The sequence below is a fragment of the Malaclemys terrapin genome, chromosome 1 (genome assembly GCF_027887155.1).
Source record: "Malaclemys terrapin pileata isolate rMalTer1 chromosome 1, rMalTer1.hap1, whole genome shotgun sequence".
Lineage (NCBI taxonomy): Eukaryota > Metazoa > Chordata > Testudines > Emydidae > Malaclemys > Malaclemys terrapin.
Genome location: NC_071505.1, coordinates 5,667,749 through 5,678,174, shown reverse-complemented (window position 1 = coordinate 5,678,174; position 10,426 = coordinate 5,667,749).

Here is a 10,426-nt window from a genome sequence, read left to right as displayed (position 1 = left end):
ATTCATCTGGAAAATGGGGATAATGTGACCAGCTACACCTCCAGAGGCGGACAGTGAGTTGAACTGAATGAATATTTGTGCCCGGGGTCCACAGGGGAAGGCACCAGGACGAATGTCGAGGTTTCATACTGATTGCTGCTAATCGAAGCTAGAACTTTTCCTGAGATGTCTAGAGCATGGGTGATCCAATTTGCCGGTGACTCCAACACTGGAGGAGAAAGAGATGCGAAGGTGCAGGGCAGGTGTAAACCACAGAGGGATGCAGGAGGATGGGACCAGTGGATGCCATCTGGGACAGGAGGAAAGTGGACATGACACGACACAGGAGATGGGGGCTTTGGTGGCATGGGCACATGGAGCTGTGGGGGTGGGGGAAGTCACCTGAGGGCAGGGAGTGACTCCCAGAAACATATGGGCTGGTAGCAACCAGGCTGTGAACTAAGGCTCCCTCCCTCCCCCCTTTACCTCTACCCTGAAGGTCCCTGGGTTCCACCTCCTGAGAGTTGTGGGGGGAGGGGTTGGATTTCCTCCCTAGAGCTTGAGAGTGTCTTGACTTGCCTGTCCCCCCCTGCACTGTGCAGCCCCTCCCTTCTTTTGGGGGGCAGATCTGGGGGAAGCTGTGATAAGGAGAGCCCCTGGAAGCATGACTGTGCTGACCGGGCAGGGGGAGGGAGGGGGACAGCGCCAGTGGATCCAGGTGGCAGAGCAGAGGCAAAGGGCATCTGAGCACATCCTCCGCCCTGTGTCCTGAAATCTGGGTGGATCAGCAGATGAAGGGGGCGCAGCCCCCAGCTTCTTGGGCAGGGAGATCAAATCCTGGCCCCCCATGGACGAACTGGAAGGAAACTCCAGGCGCTCTGCTCCTGCAAAGGGGCCTGTGAGTGTGACTCGCAGGAGAGGCAGAGAAGGTGAATCTGACTAGGAACGCGTGGCGTGACTCTATCAGTAAGAAGCCAGGCCTGCTCTCTGGGAGAAATCGCCTGGAACAAACTCGAGGCAGGTAATAGCCCTAGTGCAGCCACACCCTGGCATTTCCCACGGCCAGATCAGCTCCCCGTCACCTCGGGGGCATATCGGGACCATGCAAAGAAAGGCAGCAGAATCGATTCATGGAGGGGAGGGAGAGCTGTGGAGCCACGAAGGCAGCTAAAAATATAGTGGTGTCTCTGCAGGGGAGGTCATGAGAGTCTATAAATACCAAGCAGGTAACACTACCAATAACGAGAGGAGGGAATAAGACACAGTCTCAGAGGATGAAAAGCAAAGGAGAGGAAAGCTTAGCCAAGACACCAGAAGGCAGGTCTCCGTCGGAGGAAGCGTTCTCTAATGGTTAGTGCAGATGACTGTGCCCCAGGACTCCTGGGTTCTATTCCTGGCTGTGAATGGTCCTAGTCTAGTCCTCACTGGTGACTTGGGCCAAGTTACTTCACTTGCCTGTGCCTAAATTGTTCCATCTGCAATTTTCACTGCACCTGGGGTGCGGGAGGGAGGACAGAAGGGGTGAATTCATATTTGTAAAGCAGTCTAGCCAAATCTTCATGAACATCCTTACAGTACTGAGGATGATCATGAAAAAAAAATGCGTCATATTCTGCTTGCTTGTTGGGTAAATATAATCATCTGACCACCCTCAGGTTAATGGGACTTTATAGGGCTGCTGTAGAGCCATTTCCAAGCAGCACTAGTAACGTTTAATTGTTAGCATTATTTTATTATATACAGAAATCTATATTAAGGTTGCATTGTTAAATACACAAAAGTTAGGAAATGCCAAGTTAAGGTGGCCCACATAACCTTAACTCTGCCCCCTTGTATGTCTCCATTACACTACAGTTTGCAATTATGTGATCACAAACTGGACCAGATCTTCATTACATCTACTTTGTCCTTCTCCTGTGGCACAAAGCTACCAGAAAACCAGTGGAGTTGGCCAGCTCAGGATTCCCTCCTGCCTCCAGGTAGCATAGAGCCATTGTAGCCAACTCTATATCCCCACCTCCCTGCCTCCAGCACAGGAGATGTGTCTAGGTGGATGGGGAGTGGCCAGCATGAGGGTTTTGTCTGGTAATTGCATCAATGCAGTACAACTGGTGAGAATTTTCCCAGTGTAGACAGGAACCATAACTGCTTTCCTCCTAGTGCAAAAGTGGATGAGTGGATAAATGCGAAGGGGATCAGAGAATGAGAAAAATGGCAAAGACAATGGAAAAAAGGAAGGTATGGGGAGAAGCAAAATTAAGCAGAAAGCAAAAGATAAGCTATTGACTGGGGGAGTGAGGTCCTTGTGGTTAAGGAATTAGACAATGGGGGTTCTATTCTGGGTTCTGCCACAGACTCTCTGTGTGACTTTCTGCAAGTTATTTGGAGTGCAGATCCACTCTGAAAAGTGACTTTCTCAAAAGGATGTCAGGGCTCCTGTGTTTATTGTGTCTCCAGAACAAATGCACTGTTTTGGGTAGTTTATTGTTCTTAGCTGCCAGCTCAGCAACCCCCACATGGGATCTGAGACTCAAGCTGGGTTTTAGCTTCTGTGTGCATTATCATTGCAGTTGCTCAGATACTACAGGAAGGCACAACCTGAAGGACCGTGGCAAGATGTGCTAGATGCTGTGACCCCGTCTCATGCCCACACCAGTGCAGAAGCTGGTGCAGAGATGGAGGTGGATGGCCAGGGGCCAGTTTGGGGGACTTAAGTGATGCATAGGCCTTCTGCTGGACCTCTGCATGGGGTGGATTCCCACAGTGACTGGTGTGCGAGTGTCTGGAGGATGGGAGGACTGAATGTTACCAGCAGCTGGCCCTGAGTGCTAGGAGCAGTTACAAAAATGTTGGGTGGGATTTTCCAAAGTGCTTAGTCTTGACCTAATTCTGCTCCCAAGGGAGTTAATGGCAAAACTGCTTGAGTATGTCTACACTGCAGCTAGGAGCAAGCCGCCCAGCCCCGGTTAACAGACTTGTGCTTGCAGGGCTCATGCTAGCGTGCTACAAACAGCTGTATGGATATTGCAGTCCTGCGGGAGGCTGGGGCTAGCCACCCAAACTTACCCCAAAGGGTGGGGTGGGCTTGAGCTCAGATGGCCAGCCCAAGCCTCTGGCTGGTGCTACAATGTCCACATGTGCTTACACCAGCCCTGCTAACACAAGTCTGTCTACCCAGGCTCACTCTAGCTGCAGTGTAGACGTACCCATTACGACTTCAATGGGAAGATCAGCATCTGGAGATGCCGGATGCTGTAGACTTCTCCCAGCTGCTGAAGAGTGTATGGGAATCTTCCCGAGACAACTTGGATTTGACACATACCAAGTCAAGGAGGCTCTGGAAACATGGCACAGCAAAGCCAAGCTCTGTGGAGCAGGCAGTAAGTGTTTCGCCCGGGCCACTTCCAGCTTTTGAGGCCCCTCGCCATAATCAAAATAAAAAATGACGTCACATGAAAATAAAATAAGGAACCAAAAAAAGAGTGAGACATAATTTGAATGTTTTTTTAATTTAACAAATGCTTTTCTAGCCTTTTTCTGTGCAAATGCACTAATTATTGAGGAAAAATCTAGCTTTTGTGCAATGTCACAGTTGATATTAAGCATGGCGAGCCCATTCAAACGCTCTTGTCCCATAGTTGAACGGTGATAGTTCTTTACCTGCTTCAACACGTTCACCTGATGCAGGCAAACTGACAAAAATATGCAATTGTGATATTAGGAAACACCCCAGAGAGTCCAAATTTGAGTATTTCTTGAAGCAATTCCTTTGGCTTGCAATCCAATTTAAAATTCGTGGAATATCATAGACTCATAGACTTTAAGGTCAGAAGGGACCATTATGATTGTCTAGTCTAACCTCCTGCACAACGCAGGCCACAGACTCTCACCCACCCACTCCTGTAATAAACCCCTAACCTATGTCTGAGCTATTGAAGTCCTCAAATTGTGGTTTAAAGACTTCAAGGTGCAGAGAATCCTCCAGCAAGTGACCCGAGCCCCATGCTGCAGAGGAAGGTGAAAAAAACCCAAGTCCTCTGCCAATCTGCCCTGGAGGAAAATTCCTTCCTGACCCCAAATATGGCGATCAGCTAAACCCTGAGCATGTGGGCAAGACTCACCAGCCAGACACCCAGGAAAGAATTCTCTGTAGTAACTCAGGTTTCAGAGTAGCAGCCGTGTTAGTCTGTATCCGCAAAAAGAACAGGAGTACTTGTGGCATCTTAGAGACTAACAAATTTATTTCCATTCTATGCATCTGATGAAATGGGCTGTAGCCCACGAAAGCTTATGCTCAAATAAATTTGTTAGTCTCTAAGGTGCCACCAGGGGCGGCTCCAGGCACCAGCGCTCCAAGCACGTGCCTGGGGCGGCAAGCCGTGGGAGGCGGCCTGCTGGTCGCCGTGAGGGCGGCAGTCAGGCTGCCTTCGGCGGCATGTCTGCGGGAGGTCTGCTGGTCTCGCGGTTTTGGCAGCAATTCGGCGGCGGGTACGCCGAAGGCACAGGACCGGCAGACCTCCCGCAGGCATGCCGCCGAATCTGCGTTACCAGTGGACCTCCTGCCAGTGCGCCGCCGAAAGCCGCCTGACTGCTGGGGCGGCAAAATACATAAAGCTGCCCCGGGTGCCACAAGTACTCCTGTTCTTTTTGTATCAGAGGGGTAACCGTGTTAGTCTGAATCTGTAAAAAGCAACAGAAGAAGAAGTGAGGTTCTTAACCACGAAAGCTTATGCTCCCAATACTTCTGTTAGTCTTAAAGGTGCCACAGGACCCTCTGTTGTTCTTTTTGTAGTACTCAGATCCCACTCCATCTAACATCCCATCACAGGCCATTGGGCATATTTACCGCTATATATATTTGTTTGAGGAAGATGACCTCATCACTGAGATCTTTTGAGATTTCTTTGTTGTACTGTTGCTGAAATTGTTCAGCTTCAGAAAGTAGATCTTCATTACTCAGACCTGGTCCACACTAACCCCCCACTTCGGACTAAGGTACACAAATTCAGCTACGTTAATAACGTAGCTGAATTCGAAGTACCTTAGTCTGAACTTACCGCGGGTCCAGACATGGCAGGCAGGCTCCCCCGTCGATGCCGCGTACTCCTCTCGCCGAGCTGGAGTCACGGCGTCGAAGGCGAGCACTTCCGGGATCAATTATCGCGTCTAGACCAGATGCGATAAATCGATCCCAGAACATCGATTGCCTGCCGCTGGACCCGGAGGTAAGTGTAGACGTACCCTCAGTCTGTTGAACTGCCAAAGAAACCCCAAAAGTGTACAAATTAGTCGCAGTGACTCAAATCGACGTGTAAGACCTGATTGAATAGAGTCAAGGATGACAAGGAAGACATTGACCCTATAATGCTGCTCGGCATCAGATTCAGTAGGTAAGTTGCGATTGGTGGAGAACTCAGTGAAATGCCAATATTCTGTGCTACTAATTTGGACTCAGTCAGGATCGCATCCCATTGTTCACGAATCTGTTGAATGTCATTGATAAGACTTTCAGTGTTATCCCTCTCAACATCAAGTGTAGCATTGCGTGCTTCCTTTACCAGATTAGTTTGGTGGATCATTGTAAGTAGCTTCATCCACAAAGATGACCATCAGAATGCATTAAAATTTGGACATGTGCTTCTGAACAGACTGAAGTTCAGTTCGAGCCTGTGCAGTGAGACTGAGAGATTCAAGCTCGTTTAAAGCCTTTCTCACAGAATTCAAATGCCGCGCAACTGGTTGAACACCATCAATCCGTGCAGACCATCTAGTTTTGGACATCCCAGGCAATGCAACAGGAAGAGATTGCTTTAGAATTTCCCACCTTTGTGGACTGTTATTGAAGAGATTGTACATTTGCTGAACAGTTCCAAAGTAAGTAATTGCCTCCTTGCATGATTCAGCACAGTCAACATCTACAAGGTTTAGTGTGTGGTTTCCACAGCTGGAGAAAATGCCATTTGAATTATGCTCAAGCAGAACTGCTTGTACACCTTTGTACTTCCCAGCCATATTAGATCCATTGTCATAGGCTCGACCCATGCAAACTTGAAAATCTAACTTAAAACCTCCTAGAATTGCTAGTACTCGAGCAGCAATTTCTTTTCCAGTTTTTCTCGTGAAATTATCAAACAAAATAAACCTTTCTTCAATTGAAAATATCGAATAACCATAGTAATCTGTTCCTTGTGAGAACAATCTGGAGTGGCATCAACAACGATTGAAAAATACTTGGCATTTCGAATCTCATTAAGAATTGTGTGTACGAATGACCCACCTAGCTCAATAAACTCGTTTTGTATGCGTGTGGAGAGATAATGAACTTGCATGCGCTTGACTCTCTTGCGATTCTCGAACACGTTTAACATGCTCTGACAAAAGTGGGTCATATTTGCTGAGGAGCTCAACTATGCCTAGAAAGTTTCCATTTACATGATCACCAATACGTTGACTGGAACTGAAGAAAGCCAATCCCCGCTCAGAAAGGAAAAGGATGACATTCAGGATGTGCTTAAGAAGTTTTTTCCAGTTATTAGTTTCTGTAGAGAGTTCAATCAAGAGTAAATTCTCAACTGAATTTTCAGCTGATGCTGCCCTACTGGTTGATTTCCATGCAACATAGTTTTCTTTGTGTGACATTGAACTCTCATGGGATGGTGTTCGGTCTTTCAACTTCCTCCAACCTCTGTTGATGCTCCATCCTGATTGATCAGAGAGAACTGATGCATTTGCAGCACTTCTGTTCAAAATGAAGCAGGGTGCACAGTACAGAGATTGTTTTTCCGTACTCCAGCATAACCAGTCTCTTGTGCAGGTCTCACCATTTGGAAGAGATTTTGTCAGCAGACGAGTAGGGAAAGCAGGATTATCAGCATCTCGGGGAATGTTACTCGGAATTTCAAAACAACTCATTGGAAGAAAAGATTGCATTTGGGCAGCATTGCTCTTGTCAATTATTCCAATGTCAGTCACAGTCAAACCTTTAGTACTCATGAATTGCTCTTGCTGCGTCAGATCTACATCTTCCTGTTGCTGTTGAGTGTCTTGATCGTACATACACAGGATCTTCTGCTGCATCTGTTACTGTTGGCACACCTCCTTCTTGACTACTGTCCTCATGTTCAGGTATTGGCATTGAAATATCACCTGTTGCAGTTGCAGAGTTTTCATTATCTGTAGCATTGTTTGTTGGGGAAGGTGTGTTTTCCAGTGGTTTGAGAAATGAAGTTATTGGCTTTGAGCTCTTAGCTGCTAGTTCACTCAGTTGTTTTCGCCATCTCTTGCTTGCACCACTTTCAAATCTCCTCTTCATCGTGATCTGTACGGTTATTATGTAGCCTATCCACACTTGAAATATTCTTCTGTAAACATGTACGCAAATGCGGAATGGTACACAAATGCTGAAAAGACTTAAAATGAAGGAATACTAATTAAGAACACAAAATGAAACAGTCAGACAGGTTATTATCCTTATCACTGAATCAAAACTCAAGAACTCAAGGTATAATATAACAGGCTGAGCTAAAGACAAAGGGATGACATATATATACACCTCTACCTCGATATAACGCTGTCCTTGGGAGCCAAAAAATCTTACCGCGTTATAGGTGAAACCGCGTTATATTGAACTTGCTTTGATCCACCGGAGTGCACAGTCCCGCCCTCCCGGAGCACTGCTTTACCGCGTTATATCCAAATTTGTGTTATATCGGGTGGCGTTATATCGAGGTAGCGGTGTAGTAAACACAGACCCGGATACAGACAGAGGGATAATGTCCAAAAATTTCAAACGTGTGTCCTCACAAAACTCACTGTACAAGATTGTCCTCACAAATTTCCCCTTGAATCTGGGCCTATAGACTACGAAAGCCTATGATGATGGCCAAGCTACCAAGCTAGGGCTCAACCAACCAATCAGTCACCTCTTTTAGCTACCGTATGAAGATAATAATGAGGAAGTCTCACACATAAATAATTCCTTAGTCAACTAGATGTGAAACTATAAAGACACTAAAATGTAACAATTCTCTATCTTTCAACACGCACTTGACCCAGCACCAGCCACTAGTAGTGGTTTGTGGCACTTTTAAGACTAACAGATGTATTGGAGCATAAGCTTTCGTGAGTGAATTCACCCACAAAACCTTATGCTCCAATACATCTGTTAGTCTTAAAGGTGCCACAGGACTCTCTGTTGCTTTTTACAGATCCAGACTAACACAGCTACCCCTCTGATACTTAGTAGTGGTTTGTTTTTATAATCAGCTGATCTGAGAGGACACGGTCTAATCTTGTGCCATCAGAACCGATATATTTTTATTAACAGTTATGAACATTTTTAACTCTTTAATATGACAAAATCTATATCAGTTAACAAAAAAATGATGTCTTTTACCAAATCACATCTCTTATTTGCTTACATTTGCTGCTCTAAGCTGAGAGAGTGGGTCACAGTTTGGTCTGATAAGGATGTGCATAAAAAAAAGTTGCGAAACATATCAAATGACAAAAAATTGACAAGTGCCTAAATTTGAGGCCCCCTTTCAGCTTGAGGCCCAGGCCAAATGGCCCTCCTGCCCCTCACCCCCCAATTGGCCCTGCTGCACACTACAGACACCTCATGCTATGTCCACACTTAAAAAGCAACAGCTGCAGTGCCGTAGCATGTCAGTGTAATCACTTACTACAGCGATGGAAGGGTTCTCCCGTCGCTGTAGTTAATCCAGGTGGTACCTGGGTCGATGGAAGGTTAGGTCAGGGGATTTGGTCCTCTTAACTATGTCCCTCGAGGGTGTGGATTTTTCACATCCCTGAGAGACGTAGTTATGCCCATGTAAAATCAGTGCAGACCAGCCCTCAAAGCTTCACAGCGATGGCTGGAACAGAGCTCTGATCCACCTGCTCTAAAAGTGCCAACCCCCGCCACTTGAGCTTGAGGAGAATCTCACTTAGCAATCTAGGACCTCTGAATGCACAGTACCGATTCCATCCAGTAGAAGGTGCATACACACGCTCTGCAATCTTCATACAATGTTTACATTTCCATAGTAACTTTTATCCAATGATCTCAACACGTTTTGCAAACTTTCATTAACTTAGTCACACAATCCCCTGCTCCAGGAGGCAGGTAAGTATTATTAGCTGTATTTTCCAGATGGGTAAACTGAGGCACAGTTAAATTATCGGCCCAAAGTCCATCGCAGAGGTGGAAGTAGAACCTAGGCATTCCAGCCCCCATGTCTAAACTACACAGCCTTTCTTTCCACTTTGGCATATTAGCCAGAATGTTATTAATATTGCAGTAGAATCAATTGGAGAAGCTCATTCATTGGTAACATTCGACTGTGCTCTGTGTCCCTGTTCCTGCTCCGCTAACAGCCTGTATATAAAGAGTTGGACAGGCCCAAGAATACATTTCCCAGATCGCAACACTCTAAGGTCACACAAGGTCGAACAGCTGTTTGCTCCCATTCGCTGCTCAGTTGTACTTGATTATGAGAGATATCACTCATTCCAGTCTCCCGCTCAGATCGGTGTCCCTTGCACATGGACCCTGCATTACTTCTCTGTAAATTATTGACAGCCGGAAAAGCAGAAACCAGAAACTGAGCTGGTGGAAAATGTGATAAACCTCCTGGAAAAAAAGCTGAAACCCTGCTATTGGGGCTGCAAGCCTCTTCCCCCTGTCAGGATGTGTATGGAGTCAATAGTGAATTTCTTGTGTGGTGTGAACACAGTGTATATTAACAGTCCAATAATACCCAGATTGCAACAAGATATTGCTATATCTATTATGCCTCACAAAACCTGTGTGAGGAAGGTGTGGGTAAAAGTTTATTTTTACAGAAGACTTAGAGACACACTAAATGTTCACAAACCAGGGGTTCAAAACATATGGACAGCATCAGGCTGAGGGACATAAATGAATACTGGAGTAAAGAGAGTTTGGAAAATTGAAGTTTACAAAAATGGGATCTCCCTGCAGTATCCTCATATTGATGGGGTATAGAGTGGCTAAGTGACTTGCCCAACAGCAGTCAGTGATGGTATAGAAGCGGGGAATCTAACTGCCAGACTATCCCAACCTCAGAAGGGAATCCAGGGGCCCATGACTTGTCTCTCCCCAAACCCCAGTGCTATCAGCTAAGCAGAACACAAACAAGGATGGAAACCATGACTGCATGCAGATGAAATCTGGGCCAGCAGCAGGCTGTCATTGTGCAGACACAAGGTAACCTCTTTTAAGGGGCCAACATGTCAGTGGGTGAAAGAGACAAACGTCCAAGCTCCTCTGCAGGTGTCAGAATGTACGTGCACCTGGCTACCAGGGAGCTTGCTGGGAAAACCTGGGTCTCACCCTACAATTTTCGGCAGGGGGAACAGGGGCTTTAACACCTGCAAGAGCAGGTGCTGCAGGGAAAGTACTCAGCTCTATTACAAGGGACAG